Source organism: Apium graveolens, chromosome 2 (genome assembly GCF_009905375.1).
Source record: "Apium graveolens cultivar Ventura chromosome 2, ASM990537v1, whole genome shotgun sequence".
Taxonomy (NCBI): domain Eukaryota; kingdom Viridiplantae; phylum Streptophyta; class Magnoliopsida; order Apiales; family Apiaceae; genus Apium; species Apium graveolens.
In genome coordinates this window covers 86,914,315-86,929,372 of record NC_133648.1, presented here as the reverse complement: position 1 = coordinate 86,929,372, position 15,058 = coordinate 86,914,315, and positions in this window count along the sequence as shown.

Below are 15,058 nucleotides of genomic sequence, written 5' to 3'. Positions count from 1 at the left end.
CTTATTTGAGGTTACCTCTATTTATATGACAAGCATACTACTCCTCTCAGCCATCTCTTATTTCTTTGCAAAATATGTGATTGTGCCTTTCTGTAAGACTGTGTGAAAATACTATGTGAAAAATAAAAAATTAAATCTGAGTGGCAGTCTCCTGTATTGGCAAAAGGAGAGGTAGTTTTGAGAAAAGAATTTTATAAGTTTTTCTTTGCTTATAAACTTTCTTATGTGAGAAACATATTACTCTTCAAAGTAATATATTGTGTGAGAAGTGATGAGATCACTTGAAAAGAAAAGAGAGATTTAGGTGTTACATTGTTTTATATTTCAGGATTTTATCAGAAACAAAAAATTATTGCTAAAGATCCTCTTAAAGGCAAAGCAATTCTGCCGAGCTCTGCAAATTCTTCTGAGGGTCTGTCTTGCTCTAATTCTGATGCAGACAGTGATCCTGATGATCCTGACATAGCTCAGCTTAAGATTGCTATTGATGCATCTAAGAAGTCCAATGTTGGTTCTTCTTCACATTTCAATGCTGATCCTTCTTATTATAATGCTGATGCTGAGCATTTTCAAAAGACTAAATGGGATTTTGCATGGAGAGATGTGCATACTTCTATCTCCTCAGCTGTTGGTTTGCAACATGTTCACAGGGCTTATGATGGACTTCAAAACCCTGACCTTAAATTGCATCTCAAGGCTTCCACCATCTCTGTGAAAGGAATTCTCTCTGAACTTGCTGATATGAAAACATATCATGCTAATTTACTGAACAAGATTGGCGCCTTTATGATTAATCCACTTACTTCAACTGAACTCATAAGTGTGAAAACGACTGTTAAAGCCGTGGTTCAATCTCAACAAAGCATGGATAGTCAATTTTCTTCCTTGGAAGATAAAGTGTCTTCAATGGCTGATAAACTGGATGCTATGTTTTCTCTTCTTTCAAATACTGATGCCAAAAAGGGGGAGAAGATAGTTGTCACAAAATGTACACCTGACTCTATTCAGTTGAAAGATAAAGATACTGATGATGATGGTGATAAGAATCCAGTTGCAAATGTTCAAATTGCTCATGTTGCTCAACAACCTCAACATTCTAAAAGATCTGGTTCTTCAGGACAAGGAAAGTCTACTGGTGCTCATGAAGTTAAGTACAAGACTAATGTTGATGCTCCTGAACATGGTGATGTTACGATCTATAACATAGCAGATGCTAAAGGATTATTCTTTCCTTACAGACACAAGGAAACATGTGAAGAGATTGTTTTGTACTACAAGGATAAGAGGTTTGAGCAAAAGAATGCCATAAGTGCTCTTGGTTTGATAACTGAAGAATTTTTTGATCTAACAACTGAAGAAGCAGTTATGCAACAGAAGGAGCTAATGGCTCAAATTGAAGCTGAAGCAAACACCTCTAAAGGAAGAGGAAAAAGAGGTGGAAGAGCCACAAGAGCCAGAGGAAGAAGGGGAAGAGGAAGAGTTTCTAATTCAAGTCAAGGTTCTGTAATTGATTCTGCATTTCTGAATGTTCTATTCAGGGAAGGTTTTGTTCATGTACAAGGAAATGATGTAAAAGAAGAAGCTGAGGATATTGAAGAAATGATTGTCCAAAGAAAGAAGAAATCAACCGCTGACATTGCTCAAGTTGATATAACTAATGCAAATGTGTCTCTTGAAGCAGACATAAAATCTGAGGAAAAAGCAAATCCTGATGCTGTGAATCTGATAGCGTATTTTGACACTGATGAAAAGGTGATCAAAGTATTGGATGAATCAATTCTTGATGAACAGGAAAGAATTGACAGAAGAAAAGCTGATCGAGCATGCAGTGACTATGAGCAAAGAATTCTAAATTCAAGAAGAGAGTTGTAGCAGAAAACAAGAGGAAAGATTCATGATTTATCTACAGGTTATGCTCCTCTCAGCAAGAAGGATAAAAGATGGAAAGATGTTCATACATTTAGTTATCCTAAAGGATTCAAGCATATTGAATTTGTGTCAGCAGGACTTAGGGATTCTATTTCAGAACATGAGGATATTGATAAGTCCATCAAGAAACCTTCTTGGGTGGAACATAATGAAAAGCTAAAACTTATCAAAACTCGTACTAGAGGAGGTATTGGTCATCCTGGAATGGAAACTCTGAGGTCTAATTTACTGGACACAGATATTCTGATTGACAATCTTGGTGAGAGAATTACTCCTTCACATCTTGAGAAAGTTGAAGCTGTAAAGATTGTTTATAGGAAGATAAATCTTTGTGATGTCAGAGAAGAGATTCTGTACTTTTTAAGAGATGGTAAGGTGAAAAGCTTTACATTGTAGCAACTCTTGATGAAGACTATGACATAGTTAAAATATATTCACTATCTTCTTAGAGTTGAGGATAATGTCACCAGAAACTGGTCTTCTATGATACTTGAGAGTATCAGAAGAAGAGTCATGAACAAAGAAGACAAATACAATGGTGATTATGTTCCCATGTACAGAACTTATACTGGTCAAGAAATGAAGATGGAAAAGGGAGCTACAGTTCTGAAAGTTTTTCTCAACAATCCTTAATTATCTTTCAGTCCTGATCATGAAGATGTCAGCTTAAGCTTTATGTTAATTGGTGATTTTGAAATAACTAAGAGTTCGATTTCTAAGTTAAGATCAACCATTTATCAGCTTAGAGAAGATATTGAAGAGAAGAAAGAGTTGAAGAAAAAGCTTGTCAAAGTCCTTCAAGACGAGGAGGAAGAAAGGTTAAACATATTTCTGGAAATAACTGTCAGTTATCTTAGGATACTGAAGTAAGCCTTATTCCTTGTACATTTTGTAATTGGTTTTGGCATCATTGAGAATGGAATTTGTGCTTCATTATATTACGCATAAATTGGGGGAGATTGTTACGTGCTGATTCTCAATGATCGGGAGGAGCTCAGGATATGACTGTTTTGGGTGTCATCAGGATTTGATGCCATCAGGATTTGATGCATCATCAGTATCTGCAGAACATCAGCATCTGAAGACATTCTGTTGTGAAGATTAAGTATGTTCCTTATTTTAAGGGATGGATATATGTTCGTTCTGAGTGATAGGATTTTGTGTATTCAGTTGAAGATATGTATCATTTTCTGTTAGTAATTAATATTGCATATCCTAGACTGATTTGTAGCAGCTTTGTATTATATAAACACAGTTTAGGTCATCAGATAGTGATCAACTCGAGCATTGTATGACCTAACAGCTCTCAAGAACATCAGTATTTTTTGAGAGAGTTTGTAACAGTTTTTATCAGAAATATAAAGAACTGTTATATTTTTATACTTGTTCAAAACTTTTATACAATTGTATCCACCCCCTTAAACAATTGTATCATTACTGAGTAACATTACGCTTTTGAGATCTCAAAATACCTAGTGTTTACAAAGCTTAACCGTTCTCTCTCATTTCGAGCCCTTTCTCTTTCAAATTTCTTACCCGCTATAATTCAAACAATACCAATGGCAGCCAACCATGTTAGAGCTATTATCCCCAAGGATGACACCAACTACTTGGCTTTTACAGATGTTAATCAAGCTCCTGACAACTTCAGATGTTTTGTAAAGTTTCTGGTTGAATCCTACCTTGCAGGAGCTTTGACTGCCAATCCTATTCTCTACCTGGATGTGCTTAAAGTCTTTTGGAACTCAACTGTAATGGAGACAATTGTGCATGACAACTCGGAAGCTTCTTTGGTGGATAAGTGCTCAATTCAAGGGGAAGCATGTTTAGTTTGATGTAAGTGATGTCAACAAAGCATTGGGTTTTCCTACAGAAGGCTTAGTGGATGCACCAATAACACAGGAGTTAGCTGAGTTCATGGACTTCATAAATTACAGTGAAAAGATTGACCTGGCCAGACTGAACAAGAAACACCTAAGGAGAGAGTGGTCATTTCTTTTTGACTCCATTGTAAGGGCATTCACATGCAAGAAGATATGATATGCTAATATATCAGGTGTAGTACAGAAGCTAGTGTTCTCCATAGCATACAACAAGCCACTCAATGTTGGGGCATTGATCCTGGAAGAACTTAGCACAAAACTCACTATGCCTTTGGTAAGTAGAGATAAGGAAATTTTCTTTCCTACATTTATTATGTCTACTTTAATTCATAAAGTTATAGACATACATATGCTTGAAGGTATTAACAAAACTAAAATAGGCAATTATAAACAAGTGTCCAAAATATTATTTGGTTCACTAATTATAAATAATAAGGTGGAGGTAGCACTAAATCTAGCTGACTAATGTCAGAAAGATTTAGGACCTACCCCTATCCTATGCCTGACATGAGGTCAAGTGTAGTAACTAATACAGTTATGGCTCCTGTACCTGTGGAAGTACCAACACAGGAACACCAACAAGGGCCTTCCATAACTAAGACCCTTCCTTCTCTATCATTAGAAGCTAGGAAATCAACCACTTCATCCTCTTAACAGGGTGAAGCGAGTAAAAAGATGAGAAAACAGGCAACCTTAACTGTTGTGATTGAGAGTGGTGATGACCAAATCCAACTAGAGTCTACCTTGGTCAAAAAGCCAATGGAGTTAAAGAGAACTGAGCTGACCACTCAGTTAGCCACCTTTGTATCCTCCCAAAAGGATGTAATTATGAAAGAGGGAATTAAACAGACTTTAGAGGCATCCTCTCAACAGGGTGTCTCTATTGAACAAAGCACTCTCCCTAGTGCACTTTGTAAAGAGTCTGCACCACAACTTGAGCACTCTCAAGTTGATGAAAGAAGAAATAAGGATGGCACACACATTGAGAACACATCATTTGAAATTCCCTTATCTATTAAGGGGGAGCTGCCAACACTCAATTCTCATATCCCTAATCTCATATCTCAATTTTTTTACTTACAATGAAACACTTGAATCTACTTCTCAAGTGTTAACAACATCAAGTGACACAGTTTATGAAACTGTGCTCACTACCAAGGAACAACATTTAGTTGGTGAGAGGCTACATGATGGGGTGGACCTTGATGACACCAATAAAAATACAGGAGCTTCATCAGTTTTTACTGAAGACCTTGTGATGGTACCAAATGCACCTTCAAGTGCAAATCAATCTTCATAGATTGAAAGGTTTGAGGGTAGTACTCCTGAGGGGGAGTTATCTAAATCCTCTCCAGTTTAATTGGAGGTTTCTCAGGTAGGGACAACTCCCCTCAAAACCCTGGCTGAAATTACATTGTCAATAGAAGCTGAGAGTCCAATTACCAATAATCCAACTATTGGGGAGGTAAGTATATCACATTCAAGTGCCAGTTCTTTGCAAGAAGAACAAGGGTTTGAGGCCAATGGTATATCACAATAACCTGGTCAAATCCCCTCCAATTCAAATGGAGGTTCCCGGAATTGGTAAACAATACACTGTCACAACCACAGTTCAAAATGTGAGTTCAACTGTGACTCCAGTCACAGTGTTACCTACCACCACCATACCCTCCACCTTAAACCAAACAAACATACCATCCACCACAACATTCTCACCTTCTAACTCAATGGCTACATGATGCTCAAGCCAAACCTACTATAGTTAAAGATCTTTTGGTTGAGCAGCTTGCAGGCCTAGTTAATATTTGCCAACAACTTTTTACTAAAGACATGTCCAACCAAGACTATCAAGCCATACTGCTTTCATACAAGGAGGATGTTGAGGAGCAACATAAATAAATTGTAGATGAAACAGATGATAATGTGGATGCATGGCTCTTAAAGGACTTCACAACCACCATGGAGGAGGCATTAACAAAGTTCAGAGAGGAATATGTCACAATTTTAAGTAGCAATGCTAAGGTTCTCACTCCTCAGGAGGTTTATGATGCCGTGACAGAGGTGTATAAAGCTCAATTGAAGGCCTTTCACCGTGTTGGAAGAGCAATGGAAAGCACTCTGGTCAAGCATCATAATAAAGTAAAGAAAATGTTTAATGACAAGATTGATGAGCAGATGCCAACATTTCAAGACATCAAGACCAAGTTTAACGGATTCATTGACAAATTAAGAATACAAGATTAAGGGCCAAGATTAACAGGACAAAGGATGGTCACAGACCTGCAAGATTATGCACAAATTTTCTAAGCTATAAATGAAAATAGAAAAATGTTATTATAGAAAGTAGTCTAGTACATTTTAGTGCAAGTCTTATCAACACGTGTTGCTAGTGTATAAAACATGCACTGGTCCTTTAGGTTTAAAAATATAGATTAAATTTTCTTGTATTCTTTCAAGGAAGCAGTTGAGTTCTTATATTGTTAAGAACACAGAATTTGTAGCAAGATAAACTTAATTAATACAAATTAAGTTTGTTTTGAAATGTTGTGCTTGTTGATTTATTTCTCTAACAACAATATCTCTGCAAATATAAATTATTTTGTTCATACAATATCCAAACAAGTTTTAAAAACGCTAAAAATCCAAGAAACACATTCACCCCAGATGTGTTGCATTGAGTATCTAACAATATGGAATCAAATTACAATTATTAATTTTAATATATGATCATAAACATTAGAAATTCAATAAATTATATATAATATAAATAAAAAAATTATAAATAATAAACGAAACCGTGTATCGGAAGGGTGCAAGTTTAGCTAGCTAATAAGTAATACTCCCTGTATGCTTCTCATTTGCTTACGGTTTATATTTTAAGACATATCTTTCATTTCGTTAAATTTCAAAAGTTTCTTGAATTAGGAAAATTATATCATATAAAAATTAATGATATCCACTATTTTTTTTATTATATCCATTTTTTACATCAAATATTAATTGATTTCATTAGTTTATGTTGACGGAGGAATCTGGTAACAACAAAGATTGAGATTTCTCGCCGGAACTAAGATCTGTGACGGTGGTTCTTTGCCGGGAACTTAAGTGGTGTGTGGTTGATTGTGGTTGTTTTAGGTTGAGATTGATCAGAGTAAGTGGTGGCTCTCTTTTCAGCTCTCAACTTCTTACCCTCTCAATGTGCCTACGTACCCTTTATATAGGGATCAAGCCTGACGTAGTTCTCGTAGAACAGGAAGTCTAATGAATTTAGACTTCTTACTCCTAAGCCCAGTAGAAGCCCATCCGATATCCATCTTCCGCTAGCTTTAGGAATGTCCAACTATGAGGCCCAACCGCAAAGGCCCAAGGCTCGTCCGTAATCGTAGGACTTCACGGATAGTGCATCTCCTTGCGCAAGGATAACACCCCGCTACAGCTATCTCCCTTGATTTACAAACGCAGGTATAGCCACGGTTCACCCCAAATGCCAGACGCGTCCCTGTCCCCCGAATGAGGATAACCCACCAGATAGCAGGATAGGTGATCCCAAGCTCTTGGGTGCAAAGTGCAGGATGACTCAAAAGTTCTCCAACGAGGACACCCGTTGAATACAAGAACAGAGCTCCCAAAGCACACACCAAAGTAAACCCCACATCCCCAACGAGGACACCCGTTGAATACAGGAGGAGGCCTTCAATCATCAGGCACACCCCTGGAGGCCTTCAAGCTTTTCACGAACATCCCCCTCCTTGACCGTCTCAAGGAGGGAATTCTTCAGAGAGTACCTGCAACAAATACATTAGTAAAAATAATCCTCCATTACTCCTCTCCATGCAAACTTTGTCCTGAATTCAACATCAAAAGTATATAGATCAAACACAGGACGCGTCCTAACCAATTGGGCGCGTCCTTACCTCCATAAATCCAACTCTGCTTTAATCATTTCTCATAACATATAAAGTCACAGGAGACGTCCTAGAATATAGGGCGCGTCCTTATCCTTATTAGACTTGCACCGTCTCCTCTAAACCATCATGCACAACATTTCTCTTTCAACGACACATCCCTGCTAAGGTAGGCGCGTCCTAGAGCGTCCATCACCATAAGATTTCATCTGCCAAGCACTTTCATAAACATTGACGCGTCCATAACGCCTGGACGCGTCCTTCCTTGACCATGCACTCTTCTCGCCTCGTAACATATCCCTTCTCAAGTAGGCGCGTCCTCAATACTTGGACGCGTCCTCACTTTCACAACGCAATACTGAGTTTGACTGTAATTAGCCCGCCTTTGACCCGAGTTAATCCAATGCCAAATTTTGGGTATAACAACTACCCCCCAAATTCCATTTGCAGTTAAAAACAAAATTGGAATTTCTTTCCAAGCGAAATTTGGCTCAAAATATGTGGACGCGTCATGACAGGAAGACGCGTCTTACTTTCACCTTCTGCATGTGGTGTACAGCTGTCGTCCTTAGGGTCGTCCTTCTTCTATAAATACCCTAGTTGCACCATACCACCACCACCATCTCTTTTTCTCTCTCATACAACCGCCATTGCCGCCTTTTCAAGCAGGAGTTTCGAGGTCCAAATTCCGGTGATCTACCCAGCCATTTCCCTGTTTCTTTAGCTCAATCCAACCGCCAACTCATAAGGTATACAAATCTTTCTTTACTTTCTTATTTAACTAAGTAAATCGAGTTTAATGAGCAAAAACCCATTCATATGCTTCGAGTTTCCATGCACCATTCTTAGCTCTCCTTGTATGTATATGTGTATATATCTGTAACTATAACATGTTTTGCTTCCCTGATCTCCCAACTACATGTTTCTAGGATTCCATCATATTTCCCCCAAATTGTTAACAGTCGATTAACATTCCACCATTGTAATCATGTTGGATGCGTCTTCCCGATAGGGCGCGTCATGTATCTCCTAATTTAAGACATATTTAAGTTGTCCCAAACAAAGGTAATATATGGCCAAAGGTTTATTAGGACGCGTCATTGTAGCACACCCCCTGCGGTAGATTTTTAGGACGCGCCCTTCCAGTATCCTTTTTTCCATCTTTCTTTTTCTTCCTTTTCTTTTTTTTTACATACATGGACGCGTCCTCAAATTTTTATTCATTCTTTTGCAGCTGGAGGACGCGTCCTCCTTCTCACCATTTCATCCTTTAAAGCCCTCAACAAACGCCTCGGAATCTACTCCCCACATCTGATAGCTTTTAAACCCGACTTTCCCAACATCCACAGGACAAATTCCTTCCTTAGAGCAGAAAGACGCGTCTTTCGTTCCCTTACATCAAAAAACTCTATAATGTCTGATTCCAGCTCCGACTCCATGGACCATGTTCCCATAAGCTCAAGAATGGAAAAGAAGGGAGTTAAGAGGCAAAGAACTCCGGTTCTCTATACTAGGGCCGCCATTGAAGATTGGACGGACGATGAAATTTTGTTCCTACCACAGGACAAAAACCCCGAGGAACAGCTGTTTCAGACGAAGACGCGTCCTACTCTCAGGACGCGTCACCTCTTAGCGTAAGTGAATTCGAAAGGAGGGTTCCTGACCCCGAGACATATCATGTATCCCCTCAGAAATCTAATTCTCCTCTAGAACATTGGGATCCTTCAGATGTTGAAGTGGATTGTGACTGGGCCAGGCTTGGCACCTTAACTGAGGCAGAGAAAAATGCCAGAAGGAAGAAAGAAAGTAAGCTAGCATGTGTTGCCCTTGACTCAACTGCAACCGACTGGGAAATTCAATGGCACATGAAGTACTATGACATGGAGGGCATCTGGGCGCGCCCTCTTCGAACCATGAGGCCACATATTTTTAACATTGGGAATCAAAGGATCCCCCGAATGGTGCTTACTCCAAAGCTGATTTCCCTAGGCGTGGGCGCGCCCTTGCATCCATACATTAAGAGAATTTTGAAATGGTATGACGTGGCTCCAATCCAACTATCACCAAATTCATACAAACTAGCCTGGGCTTTGTACATTATGTACCATAATTTGAGGCTGGGCGCGCCTTCGATGAAAGAATTCGGCTTTTATTACAGCATCAGAAAATCAATTCCCGGATACCATTTTCTGGTTGTCAACAAATGGTTGAACAACAAGGGATTTAATGAAGGTAAAATCAGCCACGAGAGAGACTGGAAGGAACCATTTTTCTACATTTATGATGTCAAAAGGACGCGCGTTCGCTTCAATTTGGAACCAAGTGAGTTCAATGCTCTGGACGCGTCCTCTCTTTTAGGACGCGCCTCCTCTTTCATAATCCCTTTTTTTTCCTTGTTGTAACCTATCCTCCATTCTCTTAGACAAAAGGACCTAGAAAGAGCTTACAGGAAAGAAGAAGAAGAGAGCAGAGAAGGTTTTGCAGTATGCTGAAAAACATTTCAACCTCAAAGACATGATTACCGAGGAGAATTTGAAGAAAATAGGAGCTTTGTCCCCACGAGTGGGTTCTCTCTGCAAATTTCGAGATTTCCACAATGGGAAACCCATCTTCACCGCTTCCGAAAAATCCAAAGGGATCCAAGCCACATAAATTATTCAGCCAGACGTTAACAAGAAGGTGGATTTAGAGCAAGGTAAGAAATTATTATACATAAGACGCATCACGGCTTTAGGACGCGTCATATTTATGCTCACTTTTTTTCCTTTAGTTTAGCCTGACCTATAAGCGTTACTTTATATATGCATTATCACCTTGGACGCGTCCTACCCCCCTGGCGTGTCTCTTAGGTAAGACATATCACATCTTTAAGACGCGTCATTCTCACACCCATTTATACATCTTTGCATTCATATATATCTGTCATGCACATAGACCTTTATATCATGTGATGGGCGCGTCCTACTTTCAAGACGCGTCTTTTTGTACATAACTAATCCCTTTTTATGTTTATATCGCAGATATGGCCTCACTCCCCAAAGGATTCGCATTTGGGGCTTCCAAAAAACTAAGGGCAAGGAAACAGGCTCCTACAAAAGTTGATCCAAAGGCAAAAACCCCACCTCCTGTTGCAACTCCTTCTCCTCCACCAAAGATAATAGACACTACCGTGTTTGACATTCCTGAGGAGGTAGAGGACGCGCCCTCAAAGCGTCAAAAAACTGTCCCTAATGACCAGTCCTTTGTCCTCAGATATCTGGGCGCGTCCTCAGTGGGTGACTTTTCTGAGGACGAAGTGAGAGGTTGGACCTTCAGGACTGAGTAACAAACAGAGGAGGCTATGGTCAGGGCTGCAGCCGAGCTTCACCTTCATGCCAGGCAGAGTGCCAATATGGCTGCAAGGCTTAGGGTGCGTCTTGCCGTTACTGATACTCCAAAGAGCCAGGCCGAAGACAAGGTCAAATCTATGGAAAAACACATTGCCCTGCTTACCCAAGAAAAAGATGCTGAAATCAGACGCCTGGAGGGGGAGAGGACGCGTCTGGAAATGGAAAAAGCTGTGTTGGAAGGCAATGTCTCCGCAATAGAGAAGCAAATGGAAAGCGTCATCGCCCTGAATTCCACCATGCAGCTGGAGCTTGACACCCTGAATGATGATAGACTGCATGGATGGACAGAGGAGAAAAAACTGGTTTATCAGCACGGCTTCCAGGCTGGATTTGAAGAATGGTGCTCTGGGTTCATTGCCAACGACCCAGAGTATACATTCTCAAAGTTTGATGCAGATACCCAGATATGGGTAAATGATTTCAGGGTCAGGGCCGCAGAATCCATCAAGAACAAGAGGATTTTTCTGGGCTTAGAGGCAGAGGACGCGTCCCCTGATCCTGCTCCACTTCAGACTCAGCCTCCCCCTGCAGAAGGCCAAGACAAGCCACAGGACGCGCCTCCTACTTAGGACGCGTCCTTTATCTTTTATGTACTTGAACTATTTAAGGGTGCGGGCCCCTTGAAGCCTTGCAAGTTGTAAAGACTATTTTTGAACATTCACTTGCACTTGTTTTTTTTTTACTCAATCATTTACATGGGCGCGCCTTGTGTTTAGGGCGCGTCGCCTTTGACTAATTTGTTATTATTTTTACTCCCGTCAAGCAAATATCCATTGTGGGCGCGTCCTCTCTATTTGGACGCGCCTTTGTTTGTTTTGGAAAGTGCATGAGCACGACACTACACTGTACTTGTGTGTTTAACCAATGCACAAGGCACGACGGGACGCGTCCTAACTGTTTAACATGCCTTAATGTTCTCTTAGAAATATTTCCTGGTAGGGACTTGCTTTTATTTTTAAATTAAGAGCATCAACCAATATTACTTGGGCGCGTCCTTGGAAATAGTACACTTTCTAGTTACATTTTTACTCAAGTTCTATTGTTCCTTTTAGCAGCCACTACTTCAGTTAACATCCACATAGAACTATCAATCAAGACGCGCCTCACCTTTGATCCAAAATAAATCATCCTTCACGCAGGACGCGTCTTTGACAAGCACTTTTTCTTTTTTACTTATATTGTCAATATCATAGTAACATCCAGTCTAAAGGAGCATCAACCAAGATAACTTGGGCGCGTCCTTGAAAATAGTACATTTTTCTTGAGTTTCATTTATATAAAACCCTAGCTTAGGGCGCGCCCTACATTTAGGACGCGTCATGAGACCAAGCAAACTGAGCAAATATCCCTTAGGAAAGTTTCAAAATTTTATTTATAATGCGCTCTGATGTCAAAAGTGCACCAGTCCCACGGCTACTATGCTCTGTGGGGAAATTATTTCTAAAAAATGACCCTTCAACTAGTCCCAAGGTAAGTAGTACATGCACTACCCCCCTAGGCTAGGAGGAATTTATTTAATTCTAGCCTATAAACTGGGCATAAACCAAAATGATAAAAGAAAAATGCAAGGGGCCAAAGTCACGCCTTACTGGTAATACTTTCGGAGATGTTCCGCATTCCAAGCTCGCGGAACTAGCTTCCCGTCCATATCTTCAAGGTGATAAGTCCCCTTCCACAGGATAGACTTTATTCTGTACGATCCTTCCCAATTAGCTCCAAACACTCCATGTTGGGGGTTCTTTGTATTGGGCATCACTTTCCTAAGTACCAAATCTCCCACCTTCAGCAATTGTCCCTTTACCTTCTTGTTATAATACCTTGCGGCGCGTTGCTGATAAGCCGCTAGCCTTAGCTGAGAATTTTCCCTCGTCTCCTCTAAGAGATCTAAATGAAGCCTTTGATTAATCTCAGCATCTTATTTCCTGTAACAATCTCTGCGAAGTGATCCCGATCCAACTTCCACGGGGACCATAGCTTCATAGCCGTAAGTCAGCATAAACGGCGTTTCTCCCGTAGTAGATCGTGGCGTAGTGTTGTATGACCACATCACCTTCGGGAGTTCTTCAGGCCAATTCCCTTTACGTTCCTCCAGCTTGGTTTTCAGGGTATGCTTTATTATCTTGTTAACAGCTTCTGTTTGTCCATTACTTTGAGGATGATAAACCGCTGCAAACTCATTCTTGATTTTCAATTCCTCACATAATTGTCGCAACTCCTTGCTATCAAACTGCTTTCCATTGTCGGAAATAAGCTTGTAAGGGATTCCAAACCTGCATACGATTGAGTTGAAAATGAAATCCCTGATTTTCTTTGCGGTGATAGTAGCCAGTGGCATAGCTTCCGCCCATTTAGTAAAGTAATCGACCGCAACCACTGCATACTTGACGTCCCTTTTAGCTTTCGGCAATTCTCCAATAAGATCAATTCCCCACATGGCGAACGGCCATGGGCTTGCCATAGGCGTCAAGAGTGTAGCCGGCATAGATGAGTAGTTTGCAAAGCGCTGGCAGCGATCACATGCCTTGACGAAATTTGTAGCATCTTCTCTCATTGTGGGCCAATAATACCCTTGGCGCAACACTTTCATTGCCAACGAGCTACCCCCCGAGTGATTGCCACAGATTCCTTCATGCACCTCTCTTAGGATGTAATTTCCTTCTTCTTCTTCAACACACCTGAGCAGAGGTTGGTTGAACCCTCTCTTGTATAGGACTTCATCGTATATCACATATCTTGCGGCTTGATAACGGAGTCGACGAGCCATAAACTTATCCTCGGGGAGTGTTCCCTTGCGAATGTAAGCTAGAATGGGCGTCATCCATATTTCCTTGGGAGCCTCATCCACTTGCATAGTTTCTATCTCTGGGATACTAGGAACCTCCTGGATTTCAAGAGGGATGGATCCTAACAATACAGCCTCCTGTTGCGACCCCATTTTTGCCAGAGTATCCGCATTACTATTTTTCTCCCGTGGAACGCATTCCAATCTAACTTCTTTGAACATTCCAATCAGGCGCTGTGTACATCTCAAGTATAATTCTGTTCACGGGCCTCTTGCTTGAAATCCCCCATTCACCTGATTCACTACCAACTCTGAGTCACTTCTTGCAATTAAGTTTCGCACCCCCATTTCCAAAGCGATTTTCAGGCCATTAATCAGCGCCTCGTACTTCGCATCATTATTAGTTGCATAAAACTTGAAATGAATTGCGCTCATCAGGTGGTGGCCTTCCAGAGACACAAGTACTATACCCGCACCTGCTCCTCCATTGTTAACCACCCCATCCATATGCAAGATCCACCAAGGATGCGGAAACTCTTCCAAAGACTCCTCGGCATGAGGTGGATGTAGCATTACCAAAGCTTTATCATCAATTTCAGAATCAAATTCCAACAAGAAATCGGCTAAGGCTTGCCCTTTTATCGCTGTTCGAGGCACATATTCCAAATCAAACTGTCCCAACTCCACAACCCATTTCAGCATTCGGCCTGATGACTCTGGTTTGTGCAGGACCTATCGCAGCGGGTACGTTGTACGAACTTCAACTCTATGGGCTTGAAAATACAGTCGCAATTTCCTTGACGCAAGAATCAGGGCGTAAACCAGTTTCTCCATACTTGTGTAGCGAGTTTCAGCGTCGTGTAACCGCTTGCTCACGTAGTACACTGGTGATTGCTGCCCATCTTCTTCTCTAACCAGAACTGCACTGATCGAATATTCAGACACTGCAAGGTACAGTATTAGAGACTCCCCGTCTAACGGCTTTGATAACATGGGAGGGTTTCCCAGTTGCTCCTTGATTCTTTTGAAAGCCTCTTCACATTATGACGTCCATACAAAGTCTTTCCCAGCTAATTTGATCGCCTTGAAAAATTCCTTGCATCTATCGGACGCTTTGGAAACAAATCGATTCAACGCGGCGATTCTCCCCATCAAACTCTGTACTTGTTT